Below are 13,594 nucleotides of genomic sequence, written 5' to 3' on the forward strand. Positions count from 1 at the left end.
GTGATGCAAAGGCATGGGGGGAGTGCTGGGAGAGTCCCAGGGAACTGCATTCAGTTGCATTTGGGTGTTAAGTCTGCATCTCAAAATACTCCCCAGAATCCTCTGCAATGAACAGGGGGTTCTGTGGCAGGAATAAAGGAGGTCCCTAGAAGACAAATGTGGAAAGTGTGTAGCAAAGGAAAAAAGCTTTAAGCTCATATATCTAGCAGAGTGAATACTCAGAGAAGTAAAGGTTCAGAAGAGACTTCCTCCTCTATAACAGACACTCCAAAAGGGATTGGGCCAATAATAGTGAAGACAAAGCCATTGCTCTAGTCTCTCAAAAGAAGTCAAAGTGAAAGCCTCACATGCATCCCAGCTACTTATGTTATCTTCCAATGTCTGCTGTTCATATCTTTCTTTTTCCTGAAATAAAAAGAATACCACTATATTACATTTTTTTGTTTAGGATGGGCAATGCATGAGGCACCGTGATCATTCACCTCTGTCTTTACTAAAACTCCACTTATATTTCCCTAGGCATCCTTACTCTTGCAATGAGTGAAAGGAAACCTTACTGAAAACTAAAATCCCTCACTTTTCACTTCCTGAGATGCGAAGCAGACAATATTTTCAGTTTTGTATCTGCTTCTCTCTCTTACCCAAGTAGAAACATAAATCAGAAATCAGAAATATTTTAGTATTTAGTTAATATTGCTGAAGTAGCATCTTCTTCTTTTTTCGCGGGGAGGGGGATAGAAATTAGAACTGTCTTAGTATAGTGTCCAAATATACACATTATGTTTTTGCCTACACATCTAATTAGCAGGCTCTGAAAAAGACTACATCTTACTCTAAGAAAATTATCAATCTATGTTCCCATTGTGTGAGACATAAAGAAAATTCTGTGACCTAGAAATTACTGCATTTATAATGAACTATGTTGCAGATAACTGTGACACTTTGCAATTACCCACTTATTTCTTTCTGTATCTAAGCTATTAACAGAACGGAGAAGGATGCGCCAGCTTCGAGGAAAATCTCAAGGGTGGAATGGCTGAAATAATACAACGTGGAGCAGTGTGTCATCTGCCCTTTAGCACCATTCTGCTTCCAGAAAGCAAAGGAAATTGGTGGATGTGAAGGAATGAAGGCCTGAAGCATTTTTTAATGAAGGCTACTCAAGGTCTCGATCATCAGTCTATCTTACATTGTATAGACTAGACCAAAACTACTCAACAGTTCAAAATAAACCTTATTAGCTGCTGCAACATATGAAAATGATAAGTAATCATTAAACAACTCACTACTAGACTGGTCAGCAGGTCAACCAAGGGCAAACAGTCTAGGGTCCAGATCCCATTCTGCCCTTCCCATTTTCTTCCCTTTCTGATGTCAGACTGTTCATAGCTGGATGAAGCTAAAACTTTGAGACTGGTGTGCTGCTTGTCCTAGGAGGGTATGGAAGTTGAGGGTGGGCATTCACCCTTCACAAAGTCAGACAGCAGGGAGTTCATCTTAACAGGCTCTTGCTCCCCCTTAAAAATGTGTATATGTGTGTCTGTGTTGAAATTTCTGAGTAGTCCATGTCCACTACAAATATATTGAGAAAACAGGAAATCTTAAGTAGGCTGCAACAGGAAGAACCAATGTGATGCCTTTATTTTCTTACACACTGGAGGAATCTGGAAAGAGAAGGAGCAATGTCCCCAGCTGGTCCTGCTTTCCCTTTTCTCTTTGCTGGCAAATCACTGCCATCTCACCCTTTCATGTTTTTGGCACCCACTGTGAGAGTTTACACCTTTGATTCACCCACATACTTAGGTGGTAGTGTAAGCATAACCTTCCCATCACCTTGGGGGCACCTGGAGTTGTTCCTATACATCCGCTTGCACCTCATCCCTCTGTCACTCTCAAAGCCCTACCACAACATGGAAGCTCCAATGTGCACCTTCCTAGCTCCTCCCATAATGTACGGTAGGCAACAGCTGCATTGTGAAAGTCAGTGTTAGACAGGGGACAGGATATTAGAGCACTGGAGGTAGCAGGGAGCAAATGGCTAGGTTGGGGGCTGTGCTGATGCCCTGCCTGTTTCCCAACACTCTTTATCATGTGCCAGTCTCTGGGGGGTCTTTGTAGGAGGGGAGGACTGCGAGCAGAGTGAGCTCTTGACTTGGGCCCAGATCTGAAGGTAACGGGAAAGGAACTTCGTCCAGTTATCAGAAGACAAAAACTCCAATGCAAATCCTCGTTATTACATATTTTACATGGCTGTTTATTTGTATATATTTTAAAATTTGTTCCTGAGAGAAGTGGACCTAGTGCAAACTAACAGTCCCCTCCCCCAGTTGCTAACCAAATGCATGGAAAGTGTGTGGACAGGGTGGGAAGGGACATTGCAGTAGTCCACTTTAAGAATGGAGCCGGTTAAGGTGTGCAAAAAAAACAACAATCCTCCATCCTCTTCTCAGGGTGGTCCTCTGTGTTGAATAGCACTGTCTCCACTTTCACTCAAGGTGGTGATGAAGCAAATACAAGAGGAACAAAACTCCATCTTTCATTGCAGCAACTCTTGCCAGTTGATTATTTGCCTCTATAGCAGATTGGCAAAATCAGACACTTCTCTCGGGAACAAATACATTGTCCAAGTGCATTATGTCCTAACCACAGAAAGGTTACAAAACTCTAAGAATGACTCATAAAACCATTACTTAGCCTCTTGGACACTCTGTATTCACTATGGGGGGGGGGAGGAGACGACCTATGTTTCATCTTAGATTTACATTGAACATTCTTCCTGTTCACTTTGACTCACAATTTGATTGTGTGAAGCTTTGTTTAATGGGGATAATGGCATTCTAGTATGTCCTCCAGCACATTAATTCCTCCTTATATTGGTTTTAACACTGTAGGAAAACATGGTCTGCTTATGAATTCTGAAAACTTCAAAAACGAACAAACAAACAAACAAACATACATACATCCCTTTGTGGCTTAGGCCCCTCGTATTTACGGGACCGCCTCTCCTGGTATGCCCCGCAGAGGACCTTAAGGTCCATGAATAACCATAGTTTAGAGGTCCCGGGCCCTAAAGAAGTCAGACTATCTTCCCCAGGGCCAGGGCCTTTTGGACCTGGTGGAATGCTCTGTCCCATGAGACTAGGGCCCTGCAGGATTTAACCTCCTTCCACCGGGCCTGTAAGACAGAGCTATTCAGCCTGGCCTTTAATTTGAACTCAACCTGATCTTTTATTTCCCTTCTCTCCCCCCCCCCCAATAGCTGTCAACTTTTCCCTTTTCTCGCGAGGAAACCTATTTGGAATAAGGGAATTTCCCTTAAAAAGGGGAAAGTTGACAGCTATGGCCCAACCTGGTGATAACGTAATAAATGTTGTCAGGCGGGAGCTGTAGCCCAAGATAGGAAAAGAGGTGGTACAGGAACACCTAACTACTTTAAATGAATTCAAATCTCCAGGGCCTCAGGAGCTGTACCCAAGGGTACTAAAGGAGCAGATTACACCAAGCTAGAAGGGGTAGCTAAGGCTACAGAAGACAGAATTGGGATTCAATAAGCCCTTAACTGATTGGAGAACTGGCCCCAAATTGACAACATGAACTTCAATAGGGACAAATGTTTTAACAAACAAAATCTTCTACTCCGCGGTTTTTTTTGTTCCATTAATGCCTTGACAAATTGCATATGGCATAAAAGAGAGAACTGAGATATTAATGGGCGAAAAGACTATTATTGAAAAGGCCATAGAAACACATTGTAACAAAACAGAAATAGCAAGAGAATATCTATAACAAAAAATACTGCTAATATTAATAAAATATGTGACAAACCCATATACTTGTGACAGCAAGGTATTTGCTATGTTGAGAGAAAACTCTATTACTGTATATGGGATAGCGGTGTTAGCAAGTTTCCTTTAAAATAACGCACTTAGCTTATCAAAAACAACAACAACAACACACATAAAATCTGATGGGGGTGTCCTGACTCACAACTCAAACACCCAAATCCTAGCCATACTTACCTTGAAATAAATCTCATTAATTCCAGTGGGACTTATTATAAGTAAATATGCTTAGGATTCCAGCCTCGGTATGGTTTAGAATACAGATAGGCACTGGCTCAATCCACTTCCCTGAGGGCATCCAAAGCATCATCCAACACAGACCCTACTCCAAAAACGACCTCCTTATATTATGCACCTCACCCATTTCCTCCAGCATGAGCTGAGACACATACAAACGGCTCTTTAACACCCTCCACATAGTTTCAGCAGCAACAGAAGCTTTGGCAGAGTTTTCCCATTACACATGTCAGATCTAATCCCCTTATGACAGCCAAGATACAGGCAAATAATATGTGTGAGCAGCTCTCCATCAAAGTCTTCTTTTTGCTGCTCGCAAAGATGAGCTGAAGGTGGTAAAAAGCCACCTGCCTGCACTTCGACATGGGCCACAGCAGTAAGAAATTAAAGACACCAAGGTTGCTAGCCTTCTGGACCTCGTTCAATTCAAAAGACGGCCTCTGTTAAAAAAAATTGTTGCTGATCAGCAAATTAGGATCTGTGGAGCACAAAATAACCCAACCTTAGTACCGTAAGAGCCACAGCATTATAATCAGGCAGTTGATTGAAGCAGTCACACTTTGTTTACCTTGAGGCCAAGCAAAGGGCTTGAAGGGAAAAGAAGGAAAGTGGTGGGTTCTTCAGATGTAATTATGCATTCCTGAATCTAACACAGTTGATTTCAAACACTTTGTAGGAATGCTTTCCAAATCAATTTGTCTGGTGAGGATCACCTGAGCATGCAGAGGATTCTGGGGCAAATTCTGAGGTCATCATAGTCACCATCCTGCCGCCGATCTGACTGGGTTGCCCCAGCACCAACACTTTGAATTATGCTCAGAAACGTACTGGGAGCCAATGTAGATATTTTAGGACCAGTGTTATATGGCCCCGGCAGCTGCTCTCGATCACCAATCTGGCAGCCGCATTCAGGAATAGTTGTAGTTTCTGAGTCACCTTCAAAGGTAGCGCCATGAACTCAGTATGTCTAGAGTACTGGCCAGGTCTGATGAGTTTCACTATCACCCTACATGTGTCCAAATCCTGGTGGTGTAGAACCCACAAGCAGGTTGGGAGGGTCTGGGAAGGAAAAAGATAAGGATTCCTGAAAACAACAATGGCTGTTTTCAGAACCCTGGACAGAACCCAAAGAGCACTGGCATGTTCCTACAAAACCTTGGTTTCAACTGAGCTCTTGTTACTTTTTCTTGGCAGTGAAAGAGGTCAAATAATAAGGGCTCACCAGCCCCGTCTCCTCCCTCCCTCTCTCCCCTCCCAACCTTATACTGTATACAACACAGACGTTTCACATCGGATGTAACTGATCGGGGGGGGGGGATCTACAACCTGAAAAAGAGACAATGCACATACTTTTGTAACCTAAGAAAATCTTTAATAAAAATTATTAATAAAAAACTGAGCCCTTATTACACTTCCTGAGTCTAACTACCGTAGCTCTCTCAAGCAGCACCATCCCCTTAAAGTGACAGTCCTCTAGCCAGGCATCTAGTTCTCTGTCACATCTGCAGGGCCTCAGACTGGGCACACTGCCTGTGCTGGAGAGCAGGTTTGATGGAAAGGGAGGCCCTTAAGTTCAGGGAGGGGGTTCTCTGGTTGTTGGACACAAAGTAAGCAGTGAGGCCCAGAGACCCAGAGTCAGCACCACTTTTCACCCTGCCCCTCTGGGTCCACTTATGGGACACTGCTCATAGGAAATGTTTGTGAGAAAATGAAAACTGAACATGGTATTTAGTGATGTCTTTTGTAATATTCACGTGTTTAATGAAAAAGCTATGACAGACCTTGTGAGAATTAACTGTACCCATAAGCATCACCGAAGAAGAAAGCAATGCCTTTGCAGTGTGAGAGAGCATTTCAAAGTACTGCATTATATATAAAGTCCAAATAAATCATTTCATTTACCAAACTTTCCAGGCTCTGATTAGCATCAGTCTGCATCAAATAGTTGGTTTTTTTTAAAAAAAGAAATGTGTCTTCTCAATCAACAATTCATTTAAAAGGCATAATAAAACAGAAAGGAAAATGACTAGATGTTCTCTTTGGAAACTCAAACAGCTTGTTTCAAACTAGATTTCTCTGGTGCCTTTTCAAACCATTGCCAGGATTTTAACTAAAATGTACCACTTACTGAGTATAATTCTATTCAAAATAGTAATAAAAATAGTAACACACTTTTTAGAAATAATTGTGTGTGTATTTCAAAGGAAATTGAAAAGACAAGTATAGACTGCAGCCAAGACACATACTGTACTGTACTCTATTTCTTTGCAAGCACACGCACAGCAGAAAAATGATAATCCCTTCTTAGTGGAAAATCCAAATTTTCAAATGACTCCCCAAGCTAAAATGAATTACTGTAATAACCGGAATCCTCATATGTTCACTGTTCAACAAAGGCACAGCTGACCACCTGCTATGTTGCATCTTACAGACAGCAGTTTCCCCATTTCTCAAATGCTGTTCTCTTCAGACCAGGGATGCGCCCCACTGAATCATATGACAGATTACTAAAAACACAGGGAAGGGGCAAGGGGAGCAAGGGAAAGGGTTCTCCTTCTAGCTTGAGTGACTGCTGTACCGCATCTCTGTGCTTCTGCTGAGTGCAGCATGACAGGGGTGCCTCTGCAGTTCTAAAGAGGAAGGATGTCAACAGCCAGACCTAAGCCAAATAAATAATTGCTTTAATTTGAGGATATACCACACATCGCTGAAATGGGCAAACTGAAACAGAGGAGGCTATGTGTTTGTGTTGCACTTGCGCTGTGCAGCTAGGGGATTATTATTTTAAAAGCTGCATTATTCGTGGTTGCATCACTGATCTTAAACCCTCAACTGCATATGACAACAAAACAGAAAAGGTCCTTAGCATGAGTCAATGAAACGTGCCTTTCTTTAACTTGAAAGGAGGCAAGGAGATAGCAAAGAAAAGCAAACAACTTGTCATTAAAGAATTTGCTGCATTGAGTTGGAGGCTATTGTAAGCAAAAAAAATTTTTAGCCCAATACAGGATTACAAAAACTAATGTGAACTAAAAATAGCACAGGGCTACCCACCTTTGTCCATTATTTCCTTGCTAGTACCAACAGGCCAATTGATATACGCACCAAACCAAACCTAGATGCTGAATCCAGAGAAAACATGCACATCACCTTTCCCCATCCTCCCAGCAACAGAAGTCACATCCTGCATAGCGGATGGGCTTCCAATTCCCTTAACAACCCGGCAAAAGAAAGGGGAAATGTGTTCACAGTCTAGAGATGCTCAGAAACAAATGCTGTATCGTACACATAAACACAACCCTGCCCCCCCCCCACACATCCAGTCATGTGCCAGCGGGTGAGTAAAAACTACACATTTGCTGTCACTCTGCACCCATCCATTGTCTGCGCCCTTTCCTTAAAAGAAGAAATACATATCTGCAAGAAATGAAAGAAAGCAGGCTGGGCAGGGGGTGGAATCTATCTATCTATCATCTATCTATCTATCTATCTATCTATCTATCTATCTATCTATCTATCTATCTATCTAACCGGTGTGTGTAGCTTGATAGGTCATGCCTGTTCCATTAGTCCAATTCACTAGCCCCTTCCAGTTCCTCCTAACAGGCAACCAGATTCTTTTTTTTTACTCTACTTGACAGGAGGTCACACGGCCTTTCCCCTACCTCCCCCAATAGAGCTGGCTACATTTCACAACACCCAGAAGGCGCCCCCACCCCCAAAGCCACAGCAGGAGAGAAGCCCGGCATGATGGGGACCACAATGGAACCTCAACCACAACAACACCCTGTGACTTTTGTGCCGAAAGCCCAAGCAAAGCTTCCTGGGATGATGGAAGAGGAGGAAGGGCGAGCTTTCTGAGGAGAGACGAGCGGGACGCTGCTGGCCCAGCAGAGGGGCGTCCCAAACGGGGGAGGGGGGCAGCCGTAGGCAGGGAAGGGCCAGCCGCGAGCGTGAGGCGCCTTACCTGCAGAAAGCCGGGCTGGGTGCAGAGCATGCTCTTGGGCCAGAGGCAGCAGCAGCAGCAGCAGGCAGCGGCACCCTTCAGACCCCGCGCGCGACGCGGCTCATGGCCAAGCGCCTGCTGGGCTCCGCGCTGCAGTCAGTCAGGGCGCGCCCGGCCGGCCGGCCTTCCGTGGGGTCCCCGCTTTCCTCCGCCCCAGCCCCACACCTTCGCCCTTGTGTCTCCGCCTCCTCCCTCACAGCGGCGCTCGAGAGGCGGCGGCAGCGGGGGCAGCGGCACCACCAGCCCCACATAGGTCCAAGGAGCGGAATACGGCAGGAAAGCGGACGCCTCCGCGGCTCCCCCGCCCCGCCCTCTCTGGGTACCAGGCAGGAGGCAGCCAATCACGAGCGTCGCCCGGCGGCTCGCTTCGCGCCGGCAGGGCGCTCCCCCCGCAGCTCCTCCTCTCCTCGCCACGCGCCCGCGCGCGAGCCCACGCACGTCTGGGACCTGCTGTTGCTGCTGCTGCTGCTGCAAGGGGAAAGGGCGGGGAGGGCGGCCCGCGTTCGCTTCCCTAGGCCCTTTCCCAAACGGCTTCTCCTTTTCCTCCTCCTCCTCCGCGCTCGTTGCGCAGATGCACTCACTCCGCAAAGGGACCGGAGCATCTCGCGCAACCTCGCCGCCTATGCTTTTGTTAAGGGCCGTTCATTCATTCATTCATTTTGGTAAATCGTTTGTATTTCTTTTAAACAAAGGGGAGAGAACAGTGCGAACCGTACAGGCACTGTAAATAATAATACAGTAGTAGTAGTAGTAGTAGTAGTAATAATAATACAATAACAACAACTTTGGCACAAAGATCAAAGGCAGAATTGCATAATAACCAATGCCAGGCCCTGGTAGCTTAGAAATAGCTGTGGGAGAAATAGCTTGAGGGAGGCCGGAGGGAGATGAGGTGAACAAGGTATTAAAACACAAGAGGCAAAGCAAAGGCTGTGAAGGCACTGACAGGGAATATTTATTACATTTTCAAGAAGTTTAAGTAATAATTGAAGGGAGATGGAAACAGATAAGATAGCATTGCATTGGTTTATTGAATCATCCATAAACTATAATATGCTGGGTGAGCAGCCAGGTTACATGCATCATCACTAACGTGTTTAATAAAACAGTACCCGATTAAATAGAATGTTTTATTATACCATGCAACAAGATGGGCTCCTACTAGATCTTTCCAAAATATAGCCATTATGGCTGTAGCAGTAGTCAGTTTGCAGTGAGAAGGTAAATCTTTGGTATCTGAGATATCAAGTAGGGCCAAGTGAGGAGATGGAGCAAGTGTTCAGCCTTTTTAGGGACATTTATGCTAGTGGCAAAAATTAGCTTAGAGCTTCCTTTATTTTGTTCTTGTTGCTACAGAGTTGTTTCCTTTTTTACTTGTCGTATTTCTGCAGTACTTGCTTTAAAAAGTGACACTCTGGCAACCTGGTTTCTCTCTCAATCACTGGCATGTGGGAATCCCTCCAGTGACTCCATAGTGAGGGACAGGGGCTCTGTACTTCCTCAGGGACACTTTCATCAACTCTTCACATATTTCAGCTGAGTCTAAGCACTGAGAATAGATTTAAAGCCTCAGCCCTGACATAAATGAAGCCCTGAGTTTGTTCTTCCCCAGTCTCCTCGTAGGTTTACTGTCTGCAGGGTGGGTCCATCCAAAGTTAAGTGCCAATGATTTCATTGGGAGACAGTCAAGATTTTATATGGTTTGATTTGGCTGAAGTTAGTTGAACTTGTGATCCGTTTTAATCAATGTGCTACTTCTGGATCCAACCAATAGACACTGACTTAGGATATAATTTCAGGCATCTACTGAAGTGGATATAATTGAAGGATATAATTTCAGGCATCTAGCCAATAAGGCTGGAGTGCTATGTACACTTACCTAGACTTAAGTCCCACTTAAAGTGGGGCTTACTTCTTAGTAGGCTTTTATAGGATTGGACTGTAAGTGTGTCTTTTAGGTGCTACAGGATTTTTTATTGTTTTATTGCAGGTGGGATTTAACTTCATATTCCACTTGTAATTAAGGCTTGATGACACACTTTTCTCCAATAAAGCAGCATGGGAAAGGAATGGTTGGGAACAAAAAAGCATCAAGGGAAGAAGAGACTTAATTCTATTTTTGCTCACCACTTCTCTGTTTGAACTCCCCCTCCCCCCCAAAAAATGTCCCACCCCACGGTGGGGGGCACAAATCCATCTATATACTGGCATTTCTCTTTGAATAATTTTCACTTTGAATTTATTGTTTTATTGTTAGGCTAATGTAACCTCACATATGTCTTAAAACTCCTGTGTTAATAGTTCTTCATGCATAAATGGTTGCTACTGACATATGAAAGATATAGTTCAATGCATCTAAACATTAACCAACTATATTCCAATAAAGAAAATATTTCATACAGTGGTACCTCTACTTACGAATTTAATGCGTTCTGAACGCACATTCATAAGTAAAAAAAAATTGTAAGTCGAATCCCATAGGAATGCATTGGGAGAAAAATTTCGTAAGTCGCAGCAACCCTATCTAAAAATTCATAAGTAGAAAAAATCCTATCTAAACCACATCCAAGATGGCGGACGGAGCTCTGTTCGTAAGTAGAAACATTCGTAAGTAGAGGTACCACTGTACTTATGTTTTGTCTTCATCTCCCACAGATTTTGCAGTACTGCTGTACCTCATTAAATGGTGTGAGAGGGTGTGTGTCTAGCTTCAATGAATACAAATCTGGTGGAAGATCCCCCCCCCCCCAGTTTTCAGCTCCCCTACCTGAAGTGGTCCTGCCCACCTAGCAGTTTGAAATGCACGCCAAAAGTGCAAGTAGATAAATACCGGTAGGAAGGTAAACGGTATTTCCGTGCGCTGCTCTGGTTTGCCAGAAGTGGCTTGGTCATGCTGGCCACATGACCCAGAAGCTATCTGCGGACAAACTCTGGCTCCCTCGGCCTATAGAGCAAGATGAGCGCACAACCCCAAAGTCGTCCGCGACTGGACCTAATGATCAGGGGTCCCTTTACCTTTACCTTACCTGAAGTGGAGTACAGTATGGACCTTTCCATTTTCAGATTCACAATGTGGCTTTAAATGCCTTGTATAAAAAGTAAAAGCGGTGGGCTTTAGGTCAAAGATTTTCCAACATTTTGATGAAAATTTGTGTTATGCTTTTTTCTGCCAAAAGGCAGCAGGAGCCTTATAAACATGCCTGAGTGGATTAAGCTTGTTGCTTTTGCTTGGAACAAGGAAGAAGGTAGCGTAGGAGATGAATCCCTGTTCTATGAAGACCACATGCCTACCCACCATAACATTTTGCAAGCCATATCAACTATTTCAAGACAAACTTCAACTCAAACATATGCATAAAGTTTGGACCCAAGAGGATCTCTTTCTCCCCACCCCACTGATCCTTCTCTCCTTTTCTCTCTCTACCCAAGGCCATCTCCTCACCCACAGATCCATCTCTCTCTCTCCCCCCCCTCCATCTCTCGCCTTCTCCCGCCACAGCCCTTTCTCTTTATCTAAGAGCATTTCTTTCTCCCACCCTCACAGATCCATTTTTCCACATCACTACCAAATAGTATATTTTTCTCCCTCTCATCTCACAGATTTCCCTCTCTCTCTGTACCCAGGAGCCTTTATTTCCCCCAGCAAAACAGTTCTCTCTCTATCCAGGATAATCTCTCCCCACCATCACACATCCTCCTCAACCTTTCTTATCTGTTCAAGGACCTTGCAAAGGCCTACAACCATCAAGTAACAGGCTAAGCAATCCCACTGCTTTTTCTTCCTACCCCCAGCTTTCAAATAAAAGCTTTCAGGGCCTGCAAAAGGGCCACGAAGGAGTTAGGAAACACAGAGAAAGGGGGGGTGAAACATGCAGGACTTTTTAGTACTTTGGAAAGAGTTCCCACCCTTTTTTTAGAACCTCAGGAAGCAGTGTGATGACAATATAGTGCAAATATAGTATAGGCAGATATATCTGATAAAATCTTTCCCTCGGTTTTTGCAGGCACAATATCCCCTCTGCTGCCTCCCAAATCCTTTGTTCTTGAGTTTATAACCTTAACCCTGAAAATCAATACAATGATTTTCGGCAATATAAACCTCTTTCTTGTGGTTTATATTGGTTCTGGACCTCTCAATTTTAGTGGTGAAAGAGATTATTTATGAAGTCTTTGTTATTTTCCTGCTATAGAGTGGATCACGAGAGATCCCACCAATTTCAGCTCCTTTCTCCCAGTGTAGCACTGTGGTACTTATGTGATTTTCAGACAGTCAGTACTGACTCTCTCCCAGTCCTTTATTTCAGTGCCTGCGTGCCATTAATTTTATTCTCCCACACAAAGAGACCTCTCTGAAATGATAGTGTAGGAAGGTCCTGCTACCGCTTTCACAGCTGTACTTTGCTCCCTTGGGAGAACGCACCGCCACTCACCCTCTTTTCTATCCAATTGTGGATGTTTCTGTTCTCTACCCACCACATTGCTTTCTCTGCAAGATTTTGTCATTTTTGAACAAAAGAAATGCCAGGATCTCCCAATAGAAACAGGAGGGAGTTAAGTTACATGTTGCAAACCAAAGCTAATTGCCTGCTCGAAAGTACTGCACTCCAATAGATTTCGCATGAGGACTGGCTCATTCATAAATCAAGTGACCAAATATGACGGGAGAGGACTGCCACTGGAGACTGGACTTGCAGTGCATGGAAACCATCTGCTGCAGAAAAAGTGGGTAGTATGTCTGTATCTACTTGGTGAAAGAGAAAAGGACATCCATTTTGTAAAGTCCTAGCAGGATCCTGTGAGGTCTCCTGGACAGGGACACCTGCAGCCGTACTAGGATGGGGTGGCAGAGGTGTTTATTCCAGGCAACAGCAAGGGTGCAAGGTGGTTATCAAGGATCTTATAACACATTGAAACAACATTGCTGTGTAATGTTTTCTCATTTCATCGAAAGTGGACTGCAGTAATGTACTCAGCATCACACAATGAACCTGGTTCCCATAATGTGTGTGCTGTAGAAAGAGGTCTGCGCATGTCAGAACATATGAATAATAACAGGTCCACCATGCCCACATGTTTGTCTGTGGCTGTATCCTAAATCCTGTGTCCTGACAGAACCATTCCACCAATGGCGTGGGGTGAGGCAGCTGCCTCCTGTAGCACCCAAGAGAAGCAGCAACAAGGAGGAGGGTGAAGAGAAAACCATAGGGTCATAGCATCATATAATCATAGCGTTGTAAGGGACACAAAGCATTGTACGCTGCTTTCTATGGCAAGATTGTACAGTGATTTCTCTTCCTCCCTTGCCCTGCTTGCTTTCCCTCTCCCCCCCCCCACCTGCTCCTTACTAAAGGATTCATTAATTACTTTAGTTAATGCACTGTAAAGGGAGACTTTGCATCATGTTGGGGTCTTTTAGCCCCGCCCCTATCCTTGCATGTACAGTACAAGGTTTCAAATTCCTTCATTCATTTTGCTGGTGATAACTGATCCCAATGCTGTTTAACAAAAA

The sequence above is a fragment of the Zootoca vivipara genome, chromosome 11 (assembly GCF_965207765.1).
Source record: "Zootoca vivipara chromosome 11, rZooViv2.hap1.1, whole genome shotgun sequence".
Lineage (NCBI taxonomy): Eukaryota > Metazoa > Chordata > Lepidosauria > Squamata > Lacertidae > Zootoca > Zootoca vivipara.